Genomic DNA, 13,636 nt, shown 5'->3' with positions numbered 1-13,636 from the left:
GTGAACAGACTTTCTTTGTGATGATTTCTTATCCTACATTTCACTGCTAGCCCAGCATGTTTGAATTTGTCTCGGCTTCAGCAGGTCTGAGTATCCATTGGGATTCTCTGTGAGAATTTAAACAACTTGGAGGCCACTGAGGTTACCACGTATAACCAGATCTGGCACAGATTTGGCATGAGAGTAAGCAGGAGACAGAAGCTTTGTGTGTTATGAAATCATTGAAGCTGTAGCCCACAGCCCTTCGTGTTTGGGATTACAGTTAGAATCGCTGTTATTTGTTTGTTCGTTTTCTGTCTTTGTACCTAGGAATGGGCTTCAGCTAATGAAATAATGGTGATATAGAAGCTAACATTCATCAAGGCACTGAACTAAGCACTCTCCTTGAATTATCTCATTTAATTTCCACCTCAAATCCATGAGGAAGACATGACATGATCCCCATTTAAAGGTGAGGATCCAGGCTCAGAGAAACTGAGTGACATACTTAGGATGATCTGCTATATTCATCTGGGATTATGACTTGCTAGCACCGTATTCTGAACATAGAGGAAGAAAGAATATGAGAACAAGTATTTCTGAGGGCTGCAATTGTGTACAGGTTTCTTGGAAGCTAGGGCCCTCTTGATTTATGCTCCATGGGGCCATCTGGGGAAGTTGTTTAGCTTCAGAGGTGATAGATGAGGGCTGGGTCACTTCTGTTTGCAGAGCATGGGTTGAAGGGTAAGTCAGGACAACATTTCTTCTCTGGTCCCCATCAGGGACTCCACAGGCCAACCTCTGTGGCTGTGTTTATATCATTATTTTTAAGGCATCAGCACCAGCACAGCAGCTCTAAGCTCTCTCTTCCTTTAGCCATCCTCCACGTGGAAAGAAGCCAAATGGGAGAATTTCCCCAACCATTTCCCTTCAGTGCAGCTGGTACCAACTTGAAACCTAAGACATTTAACACTGCAGCCCAGCTGAAGCCTGGCTAAGCCGTATTTCTTAGACACAGCAGGAAGCCGTTCTGTGCTCTAGTATCAAGAACCATCTCAGGGCCCAGGGCGGGCTCTGCTTCCTTGGTTTGACCCCAAGAGGTCAGCTGGCTGATGAAGCCCATGAGAAGTACTTATGTAGACTAGGACCGTCAGCTGCAGCCTACCAGAAGAGACGGGAGAGGATGCCCAGGATTTTCATATTTAATTGAAAAGTAGTGTCTTTGGGAAAGGGGGTGGTAGAGGAGTTCCTACAGCATTGAAAGAACTCCCTCCACTTGTTGCTGTGGGAGGGTAGCGTAGATCCAGCTGCTTCAGAGCCATTCACTATCCTTCATCCTGGCAGGTGGAACTCTTCTATGGATAGGCACTGTTGGTAGTGAACCCCTGGCTCTCCCGGCTGCCCCCACAGGTCACAGGACCCTCCAAGCTGATGCTCCAGCGTGGTGACCAGAGTCTGGTTCCATCCTCTGTCACCCAGACCGCACACATCAGCTTTGCCCCATTCTGTGCTTCTGAATTACACTCACTGGCAACCAGCACCAGCTGTCCCCTCCCAGTGCCCTGATATCCTCTGGTTAATAAGCAGCTCACATAAAGACACCAAGAACTATTGCAAGAGGGGGAGAAAAGCTGAGGCTCTGAATACAGGCCAGGAAGCCCTGGACTTGGCCCAGGAACTCGGTGGCTGTTTCTGTTCTCTGCCCTTTGGTAGCCTTCCTCACAGGTTATAGAAGGAAGAGAAGCAGGAATGCTTCATCTAAAGCTGTAGTGGACCATAAAGCAATGATGTATTTATCTATCAATGAGAGACTCTCACTGAAGCCTGAGGTCCCTTCGTGGAGACTATTAGTCCTCTCCAGAAGAGACCAACTTTCTGCCCTTTATCCTTTCAAACCTATTTCTAGAAGAGCCTTAGGTCCCTGTTAATTAAAGCACTAAGCTCTCCACTTCCCTCTCTCTCCTGTCTTTCTGAGCTGCCCAGATGGCACTCTTCCCACCTTCACCTTCATCTCCCATACTGTGTTTTATCTCCCAAGGTTTGGAGATGTCCTTGAGACGTCCCTGTGGAAGGAACCAGTGGGGACTATGTGCCTGAGCCCCCCTCATTGTCACTTTGGTCTGAATCAAATTCTGCAAGGGAGCTGGAACCCTCTCCCTGGGCCTGCCCATTGTCAAGGTCCTGGTCACCTTTAAAGTCTCCTGCAGGGATTCCCACTGCCAACAGATCCTTTTCTGAAGCCCAGCACTGTGACATTTTAGACTTGGAAATCCCTAGACAAATATGTCTCACTTAATCCTCACCACACTGGAGACTCTCACTTGGCCAAACTTAACAAGTACCACTAGTTCTTGCAGCAAACGTTCCCCATGTTCCAGGCATTGTGTTCAGGGTTGGGAAAAGGATAAACAAGGTAAGGTCCCTGTCCTTGAGGTGCAACCAGCTATTAGAAGAGACACATGAAACAGGAGCTCCCCTCTCACTCGAAATGCCTCATACCCAATGTTCCTTTAACTATCCCAGGCTCTCTAAGGCCCTGCTCTTTCACCATTTACCAGCTCTGTAACTTTAGCTCAGTTGCTTGCTCTAAGCATCAGGTTGCTCATCTGTAAAATGGGTTTGTTAATAGTATGTATCTGCCTTGTAGAGATATTATGAGGATTACATGAAACCACTTATTTGTAAGGCACATAGGGCTAAATAAATGCTGGCTGTTACTATCTTCCTCCTGAGGATAATGTTTGCCAGGAAGAGTGGTAAAAGCAGGGAGAGCTGGGTTTGAACCCCAGTTTCCCCACCCCACTGATACTGTATGCTTACGGGCAAAAACTACTCTCTCTGAGCGTCAGTTTCATGGGTGATAATTTACTTAATTAGAGTAAATTAATTGATATATGTGAAAGTACCTCACACATAGCAGGAGTTCAACACATTAGCCCCTTGGAACTTCTTAAGTATCTGAAGACCCTAAAGCTCCAAGCATCCAGAAGAGACACAGAAAGATGCTAGCGCCTCCTTTAGGAAATGTCCCCCATTCCCCTGGTTAATCCTTAAAGCATGACCCTCCCCTATTTGGTTCTCATTCAGCCAGAGAGGCGGCTCCGTGATCAACTGTGTCCCTCCCTCTGTGCTCTGTGCTTCTGTACTAAGTACCTGGAGGCCCTTGTCCTGTCCACACTCAGGCATCACTTGGCCGAGATATCCATTGAGCTCCTCTAATCTTTCCCCACAACTCAGTCTCCCCCTCTCCTCACCCTCCACTTCATCCCTTGTTCCCCTAGCTTCTTAATCAAATTAAGGGAAAGAAGAGGATTTAGATAGGGTTACTAAATATGTTTCTGTTCAGGGGAGGGAGGAAAAGAGGAGTCTGGAGGAGGAGGCAGAGTGTGAAATTCCTTAACGGAATGTGCTCTGAGAGCCTCCTTTCTCTAGAATAAGCCCCAGAATCACCTATCTGGATAGAGTTTTCTCTTTGGCTAAGTGCTTTCACAAACATTATCTCATTATGATACAGGCCCAGGTGGCAGAGTGCCCACTCCCCGGAAAGGTCTGCCGAGGCCATCATGCCTCACATGCTGGTTTGACCCTGGTCTACATATTTCGCAGGACACCCTGGCCTCACAGGGGTGACTTGGCTTTCTGTGGAGCACGACACCCGCGGAGGGGCCACTCACAGATGGAGGTCACGGTTTTCCCTTCTGTGTTCTCCCCACATCGGATTTGGAATCTCTGGAAATTTTTTACTTTTTAAAAATGATAACGTGCTTATTGTAGAGATTTTTGAAAACACAGTAACTTGTAAAGGAGAAAACAAAAATCACCCATAATCCACAACTTAACTGCTGGTAATGTTGTGAGGTAGCTCCTTTACGTGTTTTTGAAATGCATGCATATATTTGTGTATATGTGTGTGCATTTGAAAAATGGGATTATATGCACACACATTATTTGTATTCTGCTTTTGTATTTAATATGTTATTTTTGTGTTCCATTTCATCAAAAACTCTTCTGAAATATTATTTTAAAATAGCGTGAATTAGGATTTTTCCTTATTCAAAAATTATGCATGTCCATTATGAAATAATCATTGCCCACATTGATTGAGTCTCGTAATCAGCCAGAAACCCTGATCACATGATCACATTTAATTCTCACAGCAGCTCTCCAGGGTAGATACTGATAAACTCATTTTACAGGTAAAGAGAGTGAGGCCTTGGAGAGGTAAAGAACTTGCCCCACTAGTAAAGACTGAAAATGCCCTTGGGATTTCACACACATTTTTGGACCAAATTGCCTATACCAATGACCATATTTAATAACTGCATCATATTCTCCAATGTGGATTTATCATGATTAACTATTCTCTTTTGTTGGACATTTCAATTATTTTTTTGTTGTTATAATGAAGCAATGATCATCTCTGCATAAAACCATCTTTGTTCACATCTCTTGTTATTTCTTTAGTCATTTCCTAGAAGAATTACTGGGTCATCATTTTCAAGTCTTGTTACTTATTACCAAGTGACTTTCCAGAAAGCCAGTATGCACTCCCACCAGCATGTGTAAGATAAGTCCCTCTTTAAAAACAATTCAGTTTGGTAGGTGGAAATTGTATCTCTTTGATTTGATTTGCGTTTCCTTGATTACTAGTGAGGCTGAACTCTTCTCTCACGCACTCATTAGTCAGTTGTAGATCATGAGTAAGCATCACAGAGAGCAGCTTGTCCTTCCTGCTGGCACTTCTCTCTTGCTTTTCACTCACTGTCTCTGTTGATTTTGAGTTTCAATCTGGACCCAGATAATTTAGGAGTGCATCAGCAAGGAGAAATGTTTTCATATTCAACATACCCAGGAGGACTTGGGTCTTAATGAAAAGTTGGGTCCCCATTTTGCCCCCTGCCCCCTCTTCTCACCCTCAGCCACACTGTGTAGCTCCCTCAGAATTACCCCACCTCAGAGCAAAGGTCAGATTTCAAGATTTCTCAGACCATTCTAGAGACAGTATAATTTTATTCAGGAAGTAACTGAGCTAGAGCGCTGCTTTCTCTTCCCAAGAAACTTCCGTTCCTTTTGTTCTCAGGGGAGGTGAGACAGGGATGGGGCCAGGAATAAGAAACTGGCGTTCACAGCCCATTGGCTGAGGCTGCCTGAGTTCCCCCTACCGAGCTTTGTGACAGGGACCCCACCCTTCTCCCGTCTTTGAGGAGCCCTTTGATCCCTTGAGTTAGGGAGGAATGCACTGTCATTTCTGATGGGTTGTGTAACCCTCTCTTCTGCCTGGAGCATGAGAAGCACAGAAGGTGCAGCAGCCCTGAGAGAGGCAGGTGCCAGCCGGTTAGTCACGTGCACCCTCAGAGTCCTGGAGGAGTTTGCAGAAGAGTTCCTCGATTCAGCTCCAGCCTGAAATGCTGTCAGACAGGTGTGTTCACTTTGGGCTCAATCCTGCACCGCACTCACCCCGTCCTACCTGATGTTCCTGGACCACCAAACGCTTCGTGCCAGGCTCCACATTGGGTTGTCCTCTTGCTGCCATCAGAGAACTTAGGAATCTCTCTTCTATGGACTCTCTCTCCTCTGCCAAGCTCCAGCTTTTAGCCCCCGCGTCCCCCATCCTCACCTCCACTTAGATCTTCCACTCAGGTTGTTGGACATTCAGTTCTGTCAGGTGTTCCCTGCATGGAGCCAGAGGGGACTTGGAATCACTCCAGGCAGGGGAAGTGGAAAAAAGCAGAAATTTGGCCTGAGGACTGGACAGTAAGACCAATAAGACCTTTCCTCAGCCTCTTGATGTAACTCCTTTGTGTTTTTACATCAAAATCGTGTCTTTGACTCTATTCCCTACTTGGAGTCGTGTTACAGAAGGCTCCCTTCTGTTAAACTAGCCCATCTGAGCCCCAGTACATGGGTGGGGATGTTCCACACCGTGAAAATGTTGGCACTTATGAAGGGACAGTAATTATGAAAGGCATCAGAAAGCCAAAAATGGCACTCTGCTTGTGCTGGTAGGGTTTCAGAAGCATCATCTTTGAGTAGAGTAGCAGTTAGGATTTGGGAAACAAAGGTGTAGAGGTCATGCTTCTGACCCTTATGGGGTCATAACAATATAAAGTTGGACTGCAGGCCAAACAAGTGGTCACCCACAATGCTGTATAAATTCAGAGGAGGGATTACCGCCAGATCCCACGCAGCCAGGAAGGCTTCGAAGAGGCAGCTTTTCAAGCTGGACCTTAAAGGCAAGATGTAAGACCAGTGGCCTCGTGGAAGAGGACATTCCAGCAGGGGGTAAGGAACAAGCTAAAACATAGAGGTAGAAACGCAGTTGGCACATTTGGGAATTGCAAGATCATTCTAGCTGCTCCAGAACACATGTGCAGAGTACTGTATCCACCAGGGTTCCACCAGAGAAACAACCAGTAGGTGATATATAGTAAGAGATTTATTGCGAGCAGTTGGCTTCTGTGATGGCGGGGGTTGTCCAGGAAAATCTGGAATCCATAGGGCAGGCTATCAGGAAGGGCAGATTGGAAGGAAACTGTCACACAGGAAGTGGAGCTGCTCTCCATGGGCAGAATTTCTTCTTCAAGGAAGCCTCAGCCTTGCTCTTAAGGTCTTTCAACTGATTAGATCAAGCCTACCCAAATGATCTAGAATAAATTCATTTACTTAAAGTCAGCTGATTTTTTTTCAGCTTTATTGAGGTATAATTGACAAATTGTTAGGTATTTAAAGTGTACATCATGATGATTTGATTACTATATGCATTGTGAAAGGATTCCTTCCCATGTAGTTAATTAATACATCCATCACACACACACACACACACACACACACACACACTCTATATATATATATATATATAATATATATATATATATATATATGGTGTGTGAGAGAATATTTGTTTTACTCCCTTTCCAAATTTCAGTTATATAATAGTTATCATCTATAGTTACCATGTCATACATTAGATCCTCACACTTTACTCATATTATAACTGAAAGTTTATACTCTTTTACCAACCTCTCACACCCCCTCATCCCCAGACCCTGGCAACCATTTTTCTACTCCCTGTTTCTTTGAGTTTGACTTTCTTTTTTTTTAGATTCCACATATAAGTGATATCACACAGTATTTGTCTTTCCCTACCTGGTTTATTTCATTTAGCATAATGCCCTGAAGGTCCATCCATATTGTTGAAAATTGCAGGATTTCCTTCTTTCTTGTGGCTGGATACTATTCCAGTGTGTGTGTGTGTGTGTGTGTGTGTGTGTGTGTGCGCGCGCGTGTGCGCACCACATCTTCTTTATTCATTCATCCATTGACAGACACTTAGGATGTTTCTTTATCTTGGCTGTTGCGAATAATGCTGCAATGAACATGGGAGTGCAAGAGTCTATATCCTGTTTTCATTTCCCTTGGATATATACCCAGAAATGGAGTTGCTGGATCATACAGTAGTTCTATTTTGAATTTTTTGAGGAGCCTTCATACTGTTTTCCTTGGTGGCTGCACCAATTTACACTCCCACCTACACTGCACCAGGGTCCCCTTTTCTCCATATCCTCACCAACGCTCGTTATCTCTTGTCATTTTGGTGACAGCCATTCTAACCGTTGTGAGGTTAAATCTCATTGTGGTTTTGATTTACCTTTCCCTGATGTGAGTGATTTTGAGTGCCTTTTCATATATTGTGTTGGCCATTTGTATGCCTTCTTTGGAAAATGTTTATTCGCTTCCTCTGTTCATTTTTATTTTTTTTTATTTTTTATTTTTGCGGTACGCGGGCCTCCCACTGCTGTGGCCTCTCCCGCTGCGGAGCACTGTCTCCAGACGCGCAGGCCCAGCCGCTCCGCGGCACGTGGGATCCTCCCGGACCGGGGCGCGAACCTGCGTCCCCTGCATCGGCAGGCGGACTCCCAACCACTGCGCCACCAGGGAAGCCCTGTTCATTTTTAAATTGGGTTGTTTGTTTTTTTGCTATTGAATTGTGTAAGTTCTTTATTTATTTTGAACATTACCCCTTATCAGATACATGATTTACAGATATTTTCTCCCATTCTGTAGCTTGCCTTTTCATTTTGTTGATGGTTTGCTTTTCTGTGCAGAAGCTTTTTAGTTTGATGTAGTCCCACTTGTCTATTTTTGCTTTTGCTTTTGGTGTCAAGTCCAAAAAATCATTGCCAAGACCAAAATGTCAAGGAGATAACCCCCTATGGTTTCTTCTAGGAGTTTTACAGTTTCAGTTCTTAATTTTAATTATTTAATCCATTTTGAGTTGATTTTTGTGTATGGTGTAAGATAGGGGTCCAGTTTCATTCTTTTGCATGTGGCTGTTCAGTTTTCCCAATACCATTTATTGAACAAACTACCCTTTCCCTATCGTATATTCTTTACTACTTTATTGTAAATTAATTGACCGTTTATGCATGGGTTTATGTCTGGGCTCTCTATGCTGTTCCACTGATCTATGTGTCTGTTTTTATGCCAATACCATACTGTTTTGATTGTTATAGCTTTGTAATATAATTTGAAATTAGGACATGTGATGTCTCCAGTAAAGTCAACTGATTATGAATGTTAATCACATCTACAAAATACTTTCACAGCAACAATTGATGTTTGATTGAATAACTTGAGACGGTAATCTAGCCAAGGTGACACATAAAACTGACCATCACAGCTACCAATCATAATGAAAATGGAAAGAGAGAATTGGGTCAACATGATTTTTCAAGGCATGAGACTGACATACATGAGTAAATTTATTACTACCTCCCCATGGAATCAGATTCCCATTATCTTTACCTATTCCCAGATTCTCTAACTGGTGTCTCTTTAATGGAAACTTAAGATTCAGAGAGGGAAATTAGGTTTATCATGAACCCCCTTTAGAGATGAAACCTCATTTTTCTAAGGCTAAATTGAGATAGGTTAGTTAATTGGTACAGGTTCCAGCCTACCCATGTTTCCAGCAGACAGTGTCAATAAGTACTCAGCCCAAGAATTCTGGGCTAAGGGAGAAGACTGTTTTGAACCTTTTCTCTCTCCTCTCTTTCCAACTCTATCCATCACTGAAACTGGAGGATATGTTTCCAGAGGGTAAGAATAATGTTTGAAGGTCTTTGTTTCTCCTTCCATACCTGCCACCCTTCCTCACAAGTCTAAGGTGGATCTCTGAACCGCAGCAGGTCAAATCTACAGCTGAAGCCAAATGAATCAAGCATAGGTGGGAAGTTACTTGTGCTAGACCTACCCTGGTTAGAAGACGATTCAGGATTCCCAAGCTCAGGATTAGCAGTGAGCCAGCTTGCCCATTGATGGGGTGGTTGTACAAAAAAAAAGAAACTCTTAACTTTTTGGTCTGATATGGAGCTTAAGGGAAAGGTCTGAGCAAGGACTCCATCCTTCTGTGACTTGGGAATTGAATTGTGCATGACTCTGAGCATTTCCCTTTAAGAGCTCAGACCCCTAGAGCTACAGGTGACCCTGAGGAGCAGGAGAACAGAAAGGAAGTTTCTACTAAAGGTTTAGATTCTGTGCACCTGGGCTTCTGAGAGACAGTTTCACCCACTTCAGTGGCCTCAAGAGCAGAAAAATGACAGAATCAGGCCAACAAACTCCTTCTGACAGGTTACATCTCCCTTCCTAGAAGAAAGAGGAGGAAATAAGAAACAAGTGGCAATGCTTCCCAAGAGCTAGAATGTAAAAAGTAACCAATAGGGAATGTGAGATTGTTTGGCGACCAGGAACTTGGGGCCTCTGCTTGAGCCCTGCTCCATCTGGAATCACTCTTGGAGGCTTAACCAAGGGGGCTGAATAGGGTGGAGCAGCCAGAACCCTGAGCACCTAGTGTAGCGAGTTGAATTAGCAGGATAGAGAGAACAGGTGGAAGGTGGGCTCACTAAACTGGTGGGGCAGAGCAGGGCAATGGCAAGGATCAAAAGGAGGTGGACCACTGCTGTTGATATGAATGTAAAATGGGGCAGCCTCTATGGAAAACAGGATAGAGGCTCCTAAAAAAATTAAAAATAGAACTACCATATGATCCAGCAATCCTACTTCTGGGATATGTCCAAAAGAATTGAAAATGGGATCGCGAAGAGATTGGCACACCCATGTTCATTGCAACATTATTCACAATAGCCAGGAGGTGGAAGAAACCTACATGTCCATCAACAGATGATCAGGTAAAGAAAATGTGGTCTATCATACAATGGATGTTTTTCAGCCTTTAAAAAACATAAGGAAATTCTGGGACTTCCCTGATGGGTCCAGTGGTTAAGAATCTTCCTGCCAATGCAGGGGACACGGGTTTGAGCCCCGGTCCAGGAAGATCCCACATGCCGCAGAGCAACTAAGCCTGTGCGCCACAACTACTGAGCCTACGCACCTAGAGCCCAGTGCTCCACAGCAGAGAAGCCACTGCAATGAGAAGCCTGCACGCAACAACAAAGACCCCAACGCAGCCAAAAATAAATAAATAATAAATGTATTTTAAAAAACATAAGGAAATTCTTGTACCTGCTACAATGTATGTGAACCTTGAGGACATTATGCTAAGTGAGATATGCAAGTCATAAAAAGACAAGTACTGCATGATTCCACTTATATGAGGTATATAAGTAGTCAAACTCTTAGAAACAGAAAGCAGAATGGTAGTGGCCAGGGGCTGGGGGGAAGGGAAGAGGAGCAGTGTTGTTCAATGGGTATAGAATTTCAGTCTTGCAGGATGAAAATGTTTTAGAGATCTGTTGTACGACAGTGTGCACCTAGTTAATACTACTGGACTGTGCACTTGAAAATAGTTATGATGGTAAACCATTTTACCATGCTTTTTACCACAATTAAAAAAACAAAAAAGGAGGGGCGGGCACTGTACAATCCATACACACGCCAAAGGTTAGCTCAGTAACGAAACTTGGGATGAAAGCCTGTCTGCAGTGTAGCAGACCCCACACATGTGGCATGGCAGGCTCCCCTGTCACATCTCATCAGACCACCTGGTCCACCCTAGAACACAGTATCTGGAAGACCCAAAACATCTTCATACGCACTGGTCATTTTCCATGATACCACAATTGAGGGGTTTTTTCTAATATTTTTGCAAATTTTGTATATACTTCAATAACAATAGTAATAACTAGCATTTATTGAAAACTTACACAAAGGAAGTTACATTGTGTATGATGAGCAAGGTGAAAATGAACTATAGTCAAAACCACCTCCAAAAGTCTCTTCAATTGCCAACAAAGTGCAATATATATGATTTAGTGTAAACAACTCTCCCATACAGTATTTCTCAAACAAACTAAAGCATAAGAATTATTGGGGTAGCTCAGAGGAAAGACCAAAAGGAAAGTTTATAAGCAGATGTCTGGGCATTCACACCTTTCTGCCTTTACGATAACTGAAATATTCCCAATGGGAGATGGGGGTGGAGTGAGTGAAAAATTCCTGCTGACCTGCAGGTTTTACTTGATTCTCTCTTAATACTAAGGCTCCATCAAAAGCCTGACAGGGCTTCCCTGCTGGCGCAGTGATTGAGAGTCCGCCTGCCGATGCAGGGGACACGGGTTCGTGCCCCAGTCCGGGAAGATCCCACATGCCGCGGAGCGCTAGGCCTGTGAGCCATGGCCGCTGAGCCTGCGCGTCCGGAGCCTGTGCTCCGCAACGGGAGAGGCCACAACAGTGAGAGGCCCGCGTACTGTAAAAAAAAAAAAAAAAAGCCTGACAATCGAGAAATGTCATCAGCCAAGTCCCCTGCAGTGCCAGACCCCATGGCAATGCTGGCTTCAGCTTTCTTCCAGGTAGGAGCAGCCTTCTCAGTCTGAAATTGGGGGTGGGACCTGACTTACACGAAGATGAATTCTCTACAGTGCAAACCAGACAGTCTGTTTACAGGCACCTGCAGTGTGAAATTTGGCAGCTTTAAATGAAGTCTCATCAATTTTGGAAGCAGAGGAAAAAACAAACAGAGCTAAGTGTTTTGGGAAGAGAGAGAAAGTGAAATCCTCATCTTTGATTTTACCTGGGAAGCCTAACATTGTAAACTACTTATAAGATGGACTGTAGGGGAAAGGGAACAATGAGGATTTCAGCTTTTTCTGTGTGGTTTTACTTGTTTATTTAAAAAATATAAGTAACTACATAGCAAGAAAAATGAAGTAACCAGAGCTACATATATCTCTGTGGATAAACCTAAAAAAAAAAAAAAACTCATTAGTGGTAAGTAAAAAAAGCAAGATGCAAGACATGCACAGAATTGGTGAGGTTTATGTAAAATCTGAAAAATGCAAAACAGTACAGTTTGCAAATTGTTTTGGATCTATATATCTGTAGTCAAAATATAAAAATATGCATGAGAATGACAAACTTCAAGTGTAGGGTGGAAGTTATCACTGGGAAATCAAGGTGGAGAGTGAGTTCAAGGAGCTCACAAAGAACTCCCATTGTACAAATCATGTGTTTCTTACACTGGATAGTGGGTATATATTATATTATTATGGTACTTTTTTTTATATGTCGAGCATGTTTCTTTAAAAGGGAGAGGGGGATATGGAGCCTCTGTATCCTCAATTATGTTAATGATGTGTTTGTTGTTATGAGATTAAACCAAATGTTTTGTTTTAAAAGTGCTGGATCTTAAGGTGAACCTAAGACAAAGGTGTGTCTCTCAACAGCTGTACCAGGCTTTGTACTCTGCACTTCGCATTCAGGAAATCTACATGAGGTAGATTCTGTTATCCGCATTTGACCAGTGAGGAACTAGGGACATAGTTTGTCTAAGAGCATGCTTTCCTTACCAGGTGGCTGCAGTTCTCTGAATTTGTTTCCCCACAATTTGTGAAAGGTGGTATTTTGAAGACCTGTGATAACATGGAATCATGTAGCTAGAACAGGGCGAATCACAAGTTAAAACATCCCTGGGGAATTCCCTGGCAGTCCAGTGGTTGGGACTCTGAGCTTCCACTGCAGAGGGCACGGGTTCGATCCCTGGTTAGGGAACTAAGATCCTGTATGCCACGCGGCTCGCCCAAAAAAAAAAAAAAAAGTCCCTACTGTCTGACGTCTACAAAGTAACCTCTGAGAGTATCATTAGCCTAAATCTGGGTCTAATGCACTAAGCCCTTTCTGTAGGGGAAAGGGAACAATGAGGATTTCAGCTTTTTCTGTGTGGTTTTACTTGTTTATTTAAAAAATATAAGTAACTACATAGCAAGAAAAATGAAGTAACCAGAGCTACATATATCTCTGTGGATAAACCTAAAAAACCTTCCCCACCCCAGTGCTCTTTTGTAATTGACATTCATTTGCCTGCAGTCAGGTCTCTTTCACTCCCAGTGCCTACAGGCCCCTGACCTTGGGGGACTGGGAGAGCCCGTACCTAACTTTTCTTAGATTTCCACTGACTTCTCAAGTTTTTTTGTTTGTTTTTAATTTTTTGGCCGCACCACGCGCCATGTGGAATCTTAGTTCCCCCACCAGGGATGGAACCCACGCCCTCTGCAGTGGAAGCTCGGAGTCTCAACCACTGGACTGCCAGGGGAGTCCCAACAAGTTTTTATTCTTGGTTACAGTGGGCTCCACGTGCCCGTCTTACTTTATATCCCTTTTTCTGTGTACGTGGCGTTAGTTGGGCAATCATAATGCCTTTCTA

Source organism: Phocoena sinus, chromosome 14 (assembly GCF_008692025.1).
Source record: "Phocoena sinus isolate mPhoSin1 chromosome 14, mPhoSin1.pri, whole genome shotgun sequence".
In the NCBI taxonomy this organism is placed as follows: domain Eukaryota; kingdom Metazoa; phylum Chordata; class Mammalia; order Artiodactyla; family Phocoenidae; genus Phocoena; species Phocoena sinus.
The sequence above is the reverse complement of the archived record's forward strand: the minus strand, read 5'-3'. Positions refer to the sequence as shown.